The sequence below is a fragment of the Myodes glareolus genome, chromosome 14 (genome assembly GCF_982192425.1).
Source record: "Myodes glareolus chromosome 14, mMyoGla1.1, whole genome shotgun sequence".
Lineage (NCBI taxonomy): Eukaryota > Metazoa > Chordata > Mammalia > Rodentia > Cricetidae > Myodes > Myodes glareolus.
The window spans coordinates 50,324,237-50,341,329 of NC_142039.1; the positions used below are offsets into that span (position 1 = coordinate 50,324,237).

The following is a 17,093-nucleotide window of genomic DNA, read 5'->3' on the forward strand; positions in this document are numbered from 1 at the left end:
ATGTTGGCAGAGAGAATTTCCAGGTTTTGAGAAGTGATTAGAAAGTCCTTTACCACTGTCCTCTTCTGGTTTATTTCTAGTTTCATTTCTTATATTTAAATTTCTGGCTCACTTAGAGGTTTGTTCTGTTTTGTTTTTCTGGTGTGTGAGGAAAATAGAAGTTATTTTTCCTTATTTCAAATGGGTTTCCAGTTGCTTCGGTTGTTTATATAAAGTTTCTGTTTTCACTAATGACTTCACCAGCCAAATCTCAAATAATTATGTCTATTAGGCCCTGTTTCTAGATTTCATTTTTGATCTTACTGGCCCTACTCTCATGAAATGATATCTTGAAAGGTTACTCCCCCTCACTGATCTTCTAGAAGCTTCAGGTCTTACTGAATCTCCATAACCTTTTGCTTTTATATAAACTTGAGTCTTAGTTTGTTTACATCTAAACAGAGAGCGGGTGGGGGTGAAGGGAAGGGGAGAGAGAGAGAGAGAGAAAGACAGACAGACAGACAGACAGACAACATGTAAAGAACTTTGTTGGTGTGTCTTTTAGAATCATATTGAATGTATGAACTTTTAAAAGTTTTTTTTGATGATTCCTTTCTTATGTGCATTGGTGTTTACCTACATGTATGTCTGTGTGATGGTGTCAGATCTCCTGGAACTGGAGTTACAAACAGTAGTGAATTGCCATGTAGGTGCTGGGAATTGAACTAGGGTCCTCCAGAAGAGGAGCCAAAGCTCTTAACCTCTGAGGAGTCCCTCTAGCCCCAAATGTATGAGCTTTATGTAAAAAAACATCTGTACCTTGATTTAACTAGGTCTTTCAATTTCTTTTTTTTTAAAAAAAAAAATATGTTTTTATAGGTATCGGGCTGTGCCTGAGTGTATGTATATGTACAACGTGCATTGCAGGAGGCCACAAAGGTTAGAAGAGGGCATTGAATCCCATGGAACTGGAGTTACAGGCAGCTGCCAGCCATTATGTGAATGCTGGGAATCAAGCCTAGGACTTCTGCAAGAGCGGTAAGCTTTAACGGCTAAGTCTTCTCCTTTCAACTAAATCCCCATAACCCCCTTTTAGACAGTTTATTATTTTTCCATTGTTGTTACTTGGTTTTCCTTTTTGTTTTGTTTTCTGAGACAGAACCTTACTATGCAGCTCAGGCTGGCCTAGACTTCTTGATCCTTCTGCCTCAGACTCCTGAGGGCTAAAGGCTCAGGCATGAGAGTGTTTTCCTTACATTTGTTCATCTGTAAAGCTTTTGCTTAGTTTATTCTTAGGTAGAGTGAGTTCTCTGGATCTTTGAGTTCAACATCACTGCTTTAAGCCAACCTTGGATGGATCAAAAATGTATTGGAAAAAAATGTATCTGTACTTAACATGTCCAGGCATTTTCTTATCATTTTCATTGCAGCAGGTACTGTGTGACATCTTGAGGTGATTTAATGTATACAAGAAGATAGGCATGTATTCTATTTAAATATCCTATTATTTTATGTATGAGTCATGAATAACCACAGATTTGGTTATCTTCAAGAGGTCTTTCTGATTTCTGTGAAGGGCTGACTCCAGAGTCAGTCATCATTGGAAAGCACTGAGTGAGAGTGACATCCTGGGAAATATAAAGACACAGAAGACCAGACACAGAAGACCAGAGGAAAGATCCCATGCAAATCTAGGTGAGGATCAATGCATTTTCTGGTCTGCCCTAGAGGAGCAATGGTAAGAAGATACATAAAAGGGTATAGGGAATTGAGTGCACATGTATCACTGAAGACTCACCAACCTTCCACCTCATTGCAATGAGCACTTACATGTAAAAGTATATGGACTAAATAGTATACTGCGTGATTCACTGGGCCACGCTATAGCTTCTATTTAAAGATATTTTTCATTTGTTTTCTTTTGTTTGTTTGTTTGTTTGGTTTGGTTTGGTTTTGGGTTTTGTTTTAGGTTTTCATTGTTTGGTTTTACTTTTAGATTTTGTTTTGGGGGAGGTTGCAACAACAGAGGGCAGAAGAGAGGAGATGGGGAGATAAGTAGGATTGGGATGCATGATGTGAAATTCACAAAGAAACAGTAAAAGCTAAAGGGAGAGAGTGTGTCATGAATAAAGAGAAAGGGCACTGGAGAGATGTCTCCGCGGGTACAGTATGAGGAACCGAGCACATCCCAGCACACTTTAAAAAACTAGGTGAGACTGTAAGCATGCCTGTTGCTGCCTGAACTGTGTGGAAAAGAGGCGGAAGGATGAATGGGGCTCACTGACTGTCAGCATAGCAGGACACCCCATGTTCTCTCTGGCTCCCATAAACACACACACATACACACACACACACACACACACACACACACACACACACCACATACACACACAACACAGATTGAACACACTTGTATATGCATTACATACGTATACCACATTCATGCAGGTAGGGAGAAAGGAGAGAGACAGAGATTTGTGTGGAATGTTCATGAGTAGCACATACAGTACAATTTACTCATGCATTTTGGAATTTTTGCTACTAAGTATGATTTCCTGTGTTATGTTCTCAGTGTGGTATCTTCCGAGGTATTCCACTCAAGGCCTTTCAAGTGCTAAGTGTGCTCTCGGCCACTTAGCTCTATCCCCAGCAAGTGCTGTAGTCTACATATGAAGACAAACCCCTTATAAAGTGTGGGGTACAGCAGACAGACACAAACACATGAAAAATGCATACTGCCATTCATGTACAGTTTACATCCATGGCTTCCATGATATCCAGAACCAGAAAGTCATTCTACATGCATGTGTTCCCTCCTGCTGCCTCAGCAAAGAAGGAAAACATCCTCTCAGCAGTTGTTTTGCCCCGCATATTTGGTAACATTAAATAACACTCCTGTTTTCTGTGTGAAATATTCAGATTTTCAGGGATTGCCTAACTGATGGAATGTTAACAGTACTTATAGCTCAAAGTCAGTGGTGGAGGTTGATTTGTACTGACTTAGCAATACTTTCTGGAAACCAGAACACAGTGAGTGGAACCCTAAGTGTCTAGTCAGCTGGAACCTCAGAGAAGTAGAAACCTATGGATGGACTAAGCCACCCACGATTGTCAACTGCTTGGTTAACCCCGTTGGATTAAATGGGTAATCGCCACATAACTATAACACAAAACCAAGACTGTTCCAGAGGTAGACTCCCTGTGTATAGGCTTCCAGTAAAATTAAAACTGTGCTGTGTAGGTTTCTATATGCACTATGGCACTTCCCAAGAACAGCAGACATGTTATTCAAATAGCATATAGCAAAACCTCATCACCACATCATATTACTTTCAACCTCTTCAGGTCAAGTGGCCCAGCAGTTTCACCAAGGAACAACCATTAACAGTCACTTCTAGTGACTCACCTATGAAGCACGCTGGGTTATACAACACTTCTAAAAGACATAGATCAGGCATGTAGCAGAGAATTTACAGGACCATAAACATGAACAAAATGTTTTTGCCTTACTCCAGTGGAAGCCAAACAGGATGCCAATTTTAAAAAGTTCTTGATCACAGAAGACATGGAGTATAATCACAAAAGATTTGATTCTGCTAAGGTTCATAGAGTCAAACAGTCCAGAGATAACGAGACAAGAAAATAAAAGGTTTAAATTAGCACAAAGTCAATGTGTTGAAAGGTAGATGATTATCTAGAAACCATTTATATAAAATCTCTTAGAGGAATACTGCCTCAGGTTCAAGCTGGTGGTCCAGCATAGTTTGTTAGTGTGGAGAGATGAACAGTTCCACAATGTGTTTCCAAGTGTCTAATCTCAGGCCTTAGGGCTCTGGGTCATAAGAGGCCTGTGAATTTACAGTGTGGCTACATACAGGTTTGTTTAAAGGTCTGTATGTCTAGCTGCTGTCAAAGACAGTACTGTCTCTATTTTAAACAACTAACCACCATTCAATTTAGACTTTTACCTAACTTAATGGTTTGTATTAGAGATAGGTTCAGTCACAAAGACATGGAAAGTATAGAAAGAAAAGAAAAGATGTGTTCCTAAATTGTAAAGAAGGAAGAAAACCTAACATGGTGATTGATGATGTAATCTTAGCATGTATGAGCATGAAGCTGGAAATTGTCATGAGCTTGAAGCACTCTCGTCTATGAGTTCTAGACCACTTCAGGTTAACCTGAACTGGAATGTAACACACACACACACACACACACACACACACACACCACGTCCCGTTTGGGTTAGAAACCAAATATGAGAGTATGAGAGGAAGGAAGGGGTTACATGAATAACCAGGAGCCACCACCCTTCTGAGACATTCCACTGGGTGATTCCAGGATGCCTAAAAAAGATTGCAGCAAGAGGCAGCAATGTTCTTGTTCTGAACCAAACCTACTTTGAGACAAAAGGAATCTTATTCTGAGGCTCGAAGAGCTCGGTGTATACATCCATCCCAGAACAGCATCCTCAGTGTGATACGCAGGTCATGGCTGTAGCAGGGTAACAGTTGTCTCAGTTACTCTCAAGGAAATGAGCACCACCTTTGTTTCCTTCTTCTCCTTTTGTCCACCCACCTACTGATGGAGAAGGGTCATCGGTCTATGTGTTACTCTCATTGGTTAATTAATAAAGAAAACTACTTGGCCTGATAGGTCAGAATATAGGTAGGCAGGGAAGACAGAACAGAATGCTGGGAGGAAGGAGGCAGTGAGGCAAATGCTATAGCTCTCCTCTCCAAGATGGACTCAGGTTAAGATCTTTCCCGGTAAGCCACCACCTTGTGGTGCTACACAGATTACTAAATATGGGTTAAAGCAAGATGTGAGAATTAGCCAATAAGAGGCTGAAACTAATGGGCCAGGCAGTGTTTAAAAGAATACAGTTTCCATGTAATTATTTCAGGGGTAAGCTAGCCGGGATCTGGGCGGGAACGCAGCCCATTCCTTCCTTTTTACAACCTACTCTGCACCTGCATTGAACCTGAAGCCTGGCGCCTGCCAGGCAAACTGCTTTACCACTGAGCTGTACCCTCAATGCTTCTTACCTTCTTCGTTTTTTTACTTTGAGAATGGGTCGCACCAAGATGCCTGGTTGACCTACAGATCTGTCTGCATTCCAGGAAGGCCTTAATTTTGGATATTCTTGCCTCCCAAGTCCGTGGGCTAGCAGACTTGAATCACCACCTCATTATTGCTGACAACAAGTCACTAAGCTTGAGATCAAGCAGGCGTCAGATGAATGACAAATGGCCTCAGAGCACTGAAAACTCTGCCCCAATTCAACCACGCTAACATCACTATTTTCTGAATATCATTCCATGAAGAGCCTTGAAGATTGGGTGACAGTGACAGCCCACTATCACACCAACTACTCTGCAGTTACTTTTCCTTTGACTTAAGCCAGTATAACTCTTTATTCCCCTCAAATATCCTAAACCACGATTCTTGGAGAGGCACATTTCAAACTGGGGCCACCTGTGCGTGCTCAGCTCTTTGGGAACCAACTTGCACGCAAACTTCTCAATGATCAGTTTCTGGATGCCCTGGTTCCCTGACATGCTTCTGTGTCTCTTTCTCCACAACAAAAGAAACTTGTCTTCTTATTCACCCCAGCATCGAAAGGTGATCTGTTTCAAGATGTAAATGAGGAGGCAGCTGAGCAGGTATCCACCAGGCCAAGGCAGAGTGCTGCTGTCCAGTAGCCTGTCCCCAAGATCCCAGATCATTGCTTAAAACAAATAAACAAACAAACAAAACAGCTATGCAGCCTGCATGTGGAGACCCAGGACAGTGCTCCCAGGAGACACCTAGAGAGTTTGTTCACAAGGTCTTTATGAGAGCCCTATGAATGAAGTTCTTGAGATTAAAAACACAAAGTATGTAAAAATAAATCAAAAAAGATGGCAATAAACTTGTGATGATCAGGGCATGAGGGTGATGAAGCTAATTTCAGGCAGTCTCTGATGGTATCTAAGCACACCATGTTCTGCCACCCTAGCTCCGGCGACTGTTGTGGGAGACAGGGCTTTTAATTAGAACTTTCACATGAGACAGATGATCTTAGAAACCTAGGGTCATCTTGAAAGAATACTCGTGAAGACCAATTTGTATTCTACACAAAGAAGCTAAATTCTAAAATGTCAGCCTGGGTATTCTAGAAGGAAAGCAGGGGTGGGGTGAGATGTAGATGTTACTGTTCATCTTGGTGAAGATGTCAGAGTATTTATATGAAGCTAGAAAACTTCCCCTCTCAGTATCTATCTGTCTTAGCCTGTTTTCTTTGGCTATCATTAAATACTTCATACCACATATTTTGTAAAGATATTTATTTAACTTGTAATTCTAGAGGCTGCAATGCTCGAGGTTGAGAGACTGCTTCTTAATGAGAGTCATTTTGTTGGTAGAGATTATCTGTAGAGTCTTGCCACTATGAGAGTAGTACATACAAGTAGCAAGGGCAAATGGGCTTCTCAATAGGCCCATCCAAGATAGCCCATGGCCAATTAATCAATTAATCCATAAATGGATTAGACCACTTAGAGAAAAGTTCTCATGACCCATTTATTCCATAAAGACCCCCCACTTCCTATAATACCTCACATGAGGGGTTGACTTCAGCATGAGTTTTGTTGGGGACCAACAAAGCACAGCACCACCCCACCCAGAACTAGAGAACTCTAGCGTCTCATGAGGAAGGCATCTGATTGCCGAGATCATGGAAAAAACGATTGGGTAGAACAGAGCTCTATTGTCTGGTTGTCACTGCAGCATTCCTTGGACTCTCCCTCCAAACAGACATACCATCCGTTCTGTTTTCCAGCATGTCTGAACACAATATTAGACCTTTGCAAGGACAGGAGGATTTCTTAGCCTGTGAGATAACTATAAAACATCATAGTCAAAGTCCTTTAGAACATTTACAATATTATTTTTGAATAGTTTGATGTTTGGTCATCAGCTTTAACAACATTATTAATGAACAACCTAGAATAGGGAAAAAGAAGCCAGTGACATGTAACAATGGTGAAATTGTTTCATTTGCTCTACAGACTTACTCTACTTAGTGAATGGGCCAGGAGTCACGTGGAGAAAGAAAGAGAGAAGAAACAGGCTCTGGCCTCAGCACAGATGTGCAAACAGATGAAATAAGGTGTGGTATGCACAGAGCTGAAGATAAGGGACAAGAACAAAAAGAAGCAGGAACAATAAGTTTGCCTTTGGAACTATGGCCCAAAAGAGTGTCAGAGTTCTGAAGACTAGAACTGAGATCTGAAGAATTAGGATTTACTGAGGACAAGAACCACAGGAGGAAACATTTCAACCCTGCAGATAAGGAAATGTGGAAGTCTTTGTATGCTCAGGAAACCTACAGCTTATTAGAGTATCACTAATTACAAGGCCATTTAGCCTAGACACTGGAGTGTTTTATATTCATGATATCATGCCCGTGGGTTTACAGACTGCTGAGCATGTGGCTATATTCTCAGATTTAAGATAGAAAAGCTTGCTTCACAGCACTGTTGAAGAGAGGCAGAGTGGGAGTCAAGCAGGAAAAAACAATGCTACCAATTTTTAAGGTAAAAAGTTCTATCAGGGAACCATAGGAAAGAGTGGATTTCAAAAGAGATGTGCTCCTTTAATCCCAGAACTAGAAAAATAGAGGCAAGAGGATCTCTGCAACTTCAAGGACAGCCTGGTCAAAATAGAGAGTTCCAGGCCAGCCAAAGCTCCATAGTAAGACCCATTGTCAAAATAAATAAATAAAACACAAAAGAGAATAGACAGCTTTGGGGCTTGCGGATTAGGTGGGAAATGAAGAAGGAACCTAGTATGACCCAGATGGATGATTTGGCCCAGTTTGCTGTGACAAGTAAGACATAAAAACAGAAGTTAGATGAATGTAAAAGAAACATGGTTTGTTTATTTGTGTGAGAGCATGTGTTATGTCTGGTGAGGGTATGTGGCAGTCTACACAGGTAGTCTGGAAAGTAATTTTGAGAAAGCTAATTTAGTTCCACCTTTATGTAGGTTTTAAGGGACAAATTCAGGTTAGTAGGCTTCACTGACAAGCACATTACATACTTAGCCATATCACCAGCCTTTCCTGGTGGTGCTGGGGACAGAACCAGGGTCCTCCTGAATGCTATGCAAGTCCTCTACCACTGAGCTACATCCCTTATCCTCTTTTTACTTTTTTTTCAGACAAGGTCTCACTAAGTTACCAAGGCTGGCCTTGGAATTGATTTATAGTCCAGACAGGACGCAATCTTGAATTCCTCCTGCCTCAGCCTCCCACATAGCTGGGATAACAAACCTGTGCCACCAGGTCCAGAATCAACTTTTATTTTAACTTGAAAAGATTGAGTTTCCATGGAAAGCTCAGGAGAGGTCTAGGTACCAATGTGACTGTTGAATATAAATAGCTTGAAGTCACAGGCCTCAGTGAGGTTTTCCCAGGGAGGGAGAGGATTACCCATGAAAATAGAGAGAAGATCCAAAAGTCAGCTGGGAGAGGGAAGAGGGGCCTGAAAAGACAGAGGAACAAGTTATTAAGGACAAAACAGAGGGGCTAGTTCTAAAGAAAGACCTGAGTTGTTTGGGGTCATGAAGAATCCCTGTTGGACAGAGTGGTATCCAGAATTGAGTGCAGCGGTCTTCAAAGAGAAGAGGACGGGGGCAGTTTGATCTTCTGGAGGGCAGTGAGGAGGCAGAGGTGTGAGCGGATTGACTGAAGTGATGGATGGCAGGGCAGTGGAGTCAGCTGGTTCATTCTCCACAAACAACTGAAGCACCAGAGCTGGGGTGCAGGGTGAGCCTGGAGTGGCCCGGCCTAAAGGCCCATGAGCTGGAGAATCTAGGCTGGGCCTCCCCAGCAGGTGCTGGAGGGATAGGCAGGGCCTGTGAGAATATTTCACAGTGGTGAAATCAGGGAAGACAGTGCCTGGCTGGCTCAGAGCCCTGGAGGGTGATACTGAAGAGGACAGAATGAAGAGAGTCACCGAGATAACCTCAGGAGCAAGCAGAGCCAGATAGAGACACAGCATGGTCAGGCCACCAGAGGCAAAGTGAACAAACCAGTGGCCTGCCAATGTGGTCCAGCTACATCCACATAAAACCTGAGAGAGCTTGGGAAGAAATTCTAGACACACACACACACACACACACACACACACACACACACACACACACAAAGAGTTAAACATGGCTTCATGGTGAAAATGGCAGCATTATCTCTGTTGGTTAAAAGCATGATTCCTGTAAGAAAAGGCTTCCTGACTCAGCAAGGAACAAAAACTGCACAGCTCCTTTAACAAGGCTTCCTGGTTCCTGCGAGTTGCAGGAACTACTCTGGCTCTTTCAGGAGGCCAATCACTTGAATGGGGCCTGTGGGCAGCATGGGCCAACTGCTTACCAGAGTTGAGGTGGTGAGAAAGGCTCCCATTGGCAGTCCCAGAACTGGCAGTAACATACCTCCGCCATATTAAAAGGCTGAGAAAGAGGACCCAATATTCAGGGCTGCCATGACTACACCTTATAAAAGTACTATTTTACAATGCCACTTGCCAAGTCCAGATTTCAGATACACAATAGAACAGATTCAGACATAAAAGACCTCTAAATGAGACACAATGTACTTTTTTAAAAAATCTATGTAGGCTTGGAAGTGAGAGAAAAAGAATATAGACAGAGACACAATAGAAAAGATTCAGACATAAAAGACCTCTAAATGAGATACAGAATGCTTTAACAAAAAATCTATGTAGGCTTGGGAGAGAAAGAAAAAGATTATAGGCAGTCATTTTTTTAAAAGTAAATGCATTTAAAAACTAAAACAAAATCTTTAAATATACAGAGTACAGTCATAGATTAAAAGAGCAAAAAAAAGTCAAGTAAAGATGAAAATTATAGAGAGTCTGGAATATATATATATATATATAATTGTGCTTTGTTAAATTTTTTTGACTGTGAATGAGCTAAGTACAGAGAGATAGTTCATTGTATGAGCTGCTAAGATAAACCAACACATATATTTTAAAGGCTCAAAATTTGGGTTTAAGGAAATGTTTCTTTGAAAAAGAGGTTCTGCTTTTGTTTGAACAAAGGATGAAAACCTGTGGATTCCTTCCAGACTAATGTGGTTTCATGGACCAAGACCCCAAAAGGTCTCCTTGAAACCTCCCAAAAAATACTTCACCCAACAAAAAGCAGGAAGCACTTTGAAAGAGAACTACACCCAAATACCTTAAATGATTATATATAAAGGTTTGTTTTCATTTAAAGGGGGATATGATATGGAGATGAATTCTTTGCAATGCTATGGATCTTGGCTATTGATACAAATTTCAGGTCAATTTTGTTATATGTATATTTCTGCTCCTAATTAAGTTATTGTGTTTGTTCAGCTCATTTAAAATATAATGTATAATTAAGAAATACAGGTTAATAGTCATCTATAATAGTCAAGCTTGTAGTTACATTAGTTAGATTTTCTAGACATACAGAGATATACTTCAGATAGATAAGTATTTTTCAAATGTTTCAAAGACTAACAGAATATGGCATTTAAAATGTTTTAAGAAATTAGGAGTTTTCATGACTATGAGATTCATCTGCTTATGGCAGCACCGATTTACTTCAAGAAAATGATAGGCATGGAAGAGGCTCCTTATGGAGTTTGTTAGCCATTTGGGCAAAAAAACTGCTCTTACCTGGACTTCTTGAGGGTATGCTGTATGAACTGGCCATGCAGGACCCACAGAAAAATGACTGCTAAAGTTGCCTAAAGAAAGGGAGACTGTCCTTCAGGGTCCCTGCTTCATGAAAGAACTGCCAGACATTTTGCAGGATACAGAAGAAAGTATCTGATAAAATTTGCCATTACAAAACAAAACAAATATCCAAATTTCCTGCTTCATGGGAAAGTCTACCAGATTCTATGGATCTTTAGGCTGAAGTGGATACCCCAATATTACACAAGTACTTTGGTTGACTGTCCAGACAGTGAGATATCTCTGTCAATTCTAGAGTTTTAGAAGTTTCTTACAATGCACTTCCTGTTACCATAGGTGTCTTTCTGGGATCTTTGATAGAGTTGAAGGATAGATAGTTATAATTATAGCTTTCCTTAGTTATGATAATATAGATATAAATACTGTAACTATAATCCTTGTTTTATTGTATGTAATCTTTCTGTATTAAAGTTAAACCTTCCTAATTTAATTTGACAGAAAAGAGGAGGTGATGTGGAATTCCCCTCTGTACGCTGTAAATATACTTTATTGCCATTGGTTAATAAAGAAGCTGCTTTCAGCCAATGGCTTAACAGAGTAAAGCCAGGTGAAAAAATCTGAACAGAGATATAGAGAGTAGACAGAGCCAAAGAGATGCCATGTAGCTGCCGAAATAGAAAGACACCCAGAACCTTACTGGGAAACCACAGGCCTTGTGGTAAAATATAAAATAATGAAAATAGGTTAATTTAAGATATAAGAGCTAGCTAGCAATATGCCTAAGTGATTAGCCAAGCAGTGTTGTAATTAATTTCGTTTCTGTGTGATTATGTCGGGTCTGATCAGACGGGGAATAAACAAGCAACAGGGCCAGGAAATGAACAAGCAATGGGTCCAGGAAACTAACAAGCAACCTCTGCCTACACACCAGGTTTGGGGAACAGGGTGAGGCTGGAGTGGCCCAGCCTGCAGACCAAAGAGCTGAATAATCTAGACTGTGCCTCCCCGGCAGGAGCTAGAGGGATAGGCAGGGCCTGTGAAATATTCCACAGAGGAGGAGTCAGAGAAAGCAGTGTCTGACTGAGACACCTGGAGTGTGATACTGAAGAGGACAGACTGAATGGAGTCACCAAGGTAACCTCAGGAGCAGGCAGGGAAGGACTAAGCCAGATGGAGAGACAGCATGGTCAGGCCACCCGAGACAGAGTGAACTCCCCGGTGGCCTGCCCCTACAAAACCCTCAGCTACCAGGGCCTCGTTGGCATCTGTCAGAGAAGCAGCAATTAGGGGAAATGTCAGGCCCTCGGCTGCTGCCCACTCCCAGAGTGTCCATTACTGCCCGGGAATGGGCACAGACCCTAGCACAGCAGGAGCCGCTGCTCTCTACCCACCTGCCTCAGCCAGAAGGGAACTCATGTCCCAGGAGTCCGTATCCCTGGGCCTCATAGCTGAGCCCTGGGCAGAAACTCTCACACACAGTCGGCCAAGACCACAAGACCTGGAACACAGGACACCTGGGTCAGGAGCGTCCTTCATGTGAGGGGATGAGGCTGCGGTTACACCAGCCTGGACTTGAGCCTGGGACACTGCAGGGCTGGAGCCAGGGGATAGAGTTGGGGATTAGAGGCTCAGGGGAGATGAGACCAGACAGGACCAGGCTCTTAGGACAGGGGCAGGGATGGGAAAGATGAGGGGCTGACAATATACATCCCTGAGATAAGAAGACCTGGTGGCAATGTGAAGGGGTGAGGACTAGGCTCCCTTTAGGAAAAATTCATGAGACACTTGTCATACCCTGAGGCAACCAGTCTGCTAGTTCTTAGACCAACAACTTCTTTCTTTCTTCTCCAGCCACAGCAGGATGTAACATAATCCATTCACTCTGTTTCCACAAGTACCTAATAGAGAGAGAGCCAAGGCTCCTGGCATCAGTTCCCCAGCACTGGGGCAGCGCTTCATCTGAGACAGGTCAGAGGAAGGTCAGCCCCAAGAGTCTCAGAATTCCAGGAGGAGCCATGGCTTATTCTCAGGGAGAGGGGGCTTGCTGTCCTGCCACCCCAGGCCAGGTGACATGGGTAATGTCATTGACTGATTCTGTGTCCCAGCAGGCAAAGAACCTATCCACATCACATCTCTGCTGGTGCTCTTGATGGCACTCACACTATGTCCAGGAGTCCTTGGACGCTGCCAAGGTAGCACTACCGGGCACAAAGTAACTGGCTTTTGCCTAGTTTGTACTGGCAGAATCCTGTAGGTTCCCTATTGGCTGTCACTTCATTGTATTTGAGCCCTTCACAGAAATTAAGGACACTTTATAGACATTTCTAAATAGATAAACTTATTTAGGAATGAGTGTCAGTGAACAGAGTGTTTGTTTCCATACAGTAAGTCCAAGGCTTGATCCCCAGCACTGCATAAAACTTGATGTGATGACTACCTTTAATTTTCAACTTGACACAACCCACGGAGAGTCTCAATGAGAGATTGTCTACATTGGGTTGGCCTATGGGTATGTCTGTTGAGGGATAACTTAACTAATGTGGGCAGACCCAGCTCACTGTGGGCAGTACCTTTCTCTAATAGAGCACAGGTTCCTGAACTATGTAGGAATGGAGAAATTGCCTCAGAGCAAACAAGACAGTAGCAGAGAAAAATAATAAATAATAAAATTATTTACCATTTTGTGAGGCTTAATAAAGAATGAGAATTAAAGGAGAAACAGAAACACAGAAAGGATATTGAGATATTAATGATCCTAGAGAAGCTAAGTAATATGGTGAACGCAAAAACATATATAGACCCACCTGGAAATTAGAAACAGACAAGATCGTCAGACAAAATTTGGGAGTATGGGGGCAGGGGATAGAAGGAAGGGGAGAAGGTGAGGGTTGTGAAGAACTTGAGGGAATGGGATAGTCGAGATGGAGGAAGGACAGATAAGAGATCAAGGAAAGAGATATACTGATTGAGGGAGCCATTATGGGGTTAACAAGAAACCTGGCTCTAGAAAAATGCCCAGGAATCCACGAGGATGACCCCAGCTAAGACCCTAAGCAATAGAGGAGAGGGTGTTTGAACTGTCCTTGTCCTGTAGTCAGACTGATGATTATCTTAAATATCACCATAGAACCTTCGTCCAACAACAGATGAAAATAAGGGAATGACCCACATCAGAGCACTGGACTGAGCTCCCAAGGTCCAGGTGAAGAGTGGAAGGAGTGAGAAAACAAACAAGAAATTCAAGACCATGAGGGGGTCATCCACTGAGACAGTTTGCCTGAGCTAATGGGAGCTCAACAACTCAACCTGGACTGGGAGTGAATGAACATGGGATCAAACTAGTCCCTCTGAATGTGGTTGATAGTTGGGGCAGACTGAGAGCCACTGATAGCAACACTGGGATTTGTCTCTACTACATGTACTGGCTTCTTGGGATCCTATTCTCTTTGGATGTATAACTTACCCAACCTAGATGTAGTAGGGAGGGCCTTGGACTTTCCACAAGACTAGGTGTATTGTTCTCTCTTAGGATTGAAGGGAGGTGGGGTTGAAGGGTGGGTGGAGGGAGTGGGAGAGAACTGGGAGGAGGGGAGAGAGTGTGAAGTTTTATTGGTATTTTTTTATTTAAAAAGTATTAAATTAAAAAAAAGAAAATTCTCAGAGAAAATCTCCTTCCTGAGATGGAAGGGTTTTATAACCATGGGGGAAGTCATCTGGTCTTAGTTCATGGTCCATTTGTGTTATGTCATATCTGGATAGACAGGAAGTGTCCATACCACTATCCTGATATGTAACACATTTGAAGCAGCATTTGTCCTCCCTAAGTCTGGCCTCTTGGGTGAGGCTCCATGGATCATTAGGAGGATCCCATGATGTAAAGCCACCACAAGTTAGTGGATCCGGCTTGAAGCAACCAGGTTCTGACTATTGAAGGGTGAGGTGTGCTTTTAGTTTGGCCTTTTAGTCTCCACAGTTTTCACCTGACAGATCAGCAAGGCCAAATCACTGACACTAGATCAAGATCTTCTTTCTTCAGGGCCTGCTTCGGAGTTGAGAAGGGATGTTGGGCACCTGACTGACATCATTGGTCTGTCATAGGGATGTAGGACCTTGAGGCATGGAAGGTTTGAGTGGCATTTTGGAGAGGGGAAAGGGTGGTTATCACAGGCAGCACTGTGTGGTGCGGAAGAATTGTCTGTATTCTGTCAATCATGTTTTAAATAAACGCTGATTGGCCAGGCAGGAGGTGTAGGTGGGAAAACCAGACAGGAAGTGGAAATAATGCAAGGAGAGCAGAAGAATTCTGGGGAGGAGGAAGTTGATTCCTCCCACTCCTGCCCAGATCACCGAAGCAGCAGTATGTGAGCTGCCCCACTGAAAAAGGTATTGAGCCACATAGCTAAAATAGATCAGAAAAATTAAGATGTGAGAGTTAGCTAATAAGTAGCCTGACCTAATGGGCCAGTCAGCTTTATAAATAATAGAGATCTTTGTATGTTTTTCTTTGGGCTTGCCAGCTGTGGGGGGATGGGCAGGCCAGAAATCCGAACAAGCCAGCCCCCATCATGTTACAACTGTGAATTGGTTCAGGGAGGTGAGGCAGGCACTGGAGCAGATGGTAACAGACCTTAATGGCCTGTAACTTGGAAGATACCAATCACATTAGAAGATTAAGGAAGCAAAGAATATATATGCCATTGTGGATATCCAGGCTGCAGAGTGGCCAGAAGAACCAGCCCCTTGTATCCTCTCAGAGAAATGGTTTTCCTGAGAAACGGTGATTAAAGCCTTTACAGATCAAACTTTTACCCAACCTGTAACCAAGTGAATAATGAGCTCTGCATCCATTTATAACTCTGTACGTATTCTGCTTACACACTGCATGTTCAACCTGTATCTAAGATAAACATTGTAATCATTCTTACTATACTCTGGACTTGATAGGAGTAACTAACTCCTATAAGCTCAGATGAATGCAGTCTCAATTTATCATGCTCCTATTTTTCCTCTATGACCTGCTTGTACCCAACTCAAAGCAATGTATGTGTATACAATGTGGTGACCAGATAGATCTAAGTCATTTATTAGAAGCATTGAGATATTGAAAACAACACCTCCTCCTTAAAAATGAAATAAAACAAAATAAAATATTGAAAATAACCTGTATGTAGTCATCCAACTGTAGCTTTGTGTGCTGTACTGAGTCACAGGCCAAAACCAAATCCCCTTGTGAGGCAAAAGTTCCTCAGTACTTTTCATTACCATATTTGCTGTGTTGTTCAATACATAAAGAGGACAACTTTTGTTTAGGGCTATTAGATAAGAACAGGAGAGGCCAGAACTCTTCTACATGAGTCAGACCCACTTCTTGTGTGTGGCATACTACACCCTCTTAAAGCATACTAAGTTTTACCTGCATTTTGTTGATTAACATGAGCAAAGCATACTACTCCAAGTGTAGGGGCTGCTGTAAGAACATCAAGGGCACCATAGTTTGGGGGTTCTAAGAGGCAAAGGAATCAATTTGGTCCTGAAAAGCCTCAGGAAACACTGCAATGTGGTCTATGAATGCACTTCCAGAAGATAAAATTTAGTCCCACAGGCCAGAGTCACTCTCTCTTCTTTCCTTATTTAATTTTATGTGTATGTGTATAGATGTTTCGCCTGTATGTATGTCTTCCTGGTGCCTGCAGAGGTCAAAGGAAGCATTGAATCCCCTGGGCCCTCCAAAAGACCAGCCACTGCTCTTATGACAACCTGTCAGCAGACCTAGGGTCTCACTCACACAGCTCTCTGAGGGAGGGCATGTCAGAGCAGGAGACACGGAAAGGTGGTAAGGAACAGGATTTGTGACCACCAATACCCCTTGTGTTGTGAACTCACTTCTTCGGAGAGACCCCATAGCATCTGGAATCTTATAAAGCTAAGATACAAGGAAGCCGAAATTAAGTAGGGATAAGTGATTACCAAAACCTGGCAGGGAAGAAGTTTTTGGATTATATTACCTAGTAGCCATTATCATCTACTGTCAATAGCATCTCAGCTAGGGGTGGGACTCTTGAGTGTTAGCTATTGCTCCCTACACTCCCATCTCCATCCTATCCTCCCATTCCCCATACCACCCAATCCTTTTCTGTCATTATATCTCATTTCTTCTTCACAACATCTCTCTCCCCCACCTTAATGGATGCCCCATGATCCATTTCCACTTTCCTGACATCCATGAGTACTTCAATTTAAATACACATATTCAAAAATTCAAATTTGGAATCCACATATAAGGGAGAACATAGAATGTTTTTTCGTCTTTAGGTTAGCTCACTCCGAATGATCATTTCCTTCTCGTTTCATTTGTCTACAAATTTCTTCATTTTATTATTA

General features: G+C 42.3%; 1 protein-coding gene across 1 annotated transcript in view; it reads right to left on the reverse strand.

Moving 5' to 3' along the window:
- Positions 1 to 17,093, reverse strand: part of LOC146892025 (serpin B6-like) — a 50,994-nt gene that overhangs the window by 18,009 nt on the left and 15,892 nt on the right. The window lies entirely within an intron of this gene.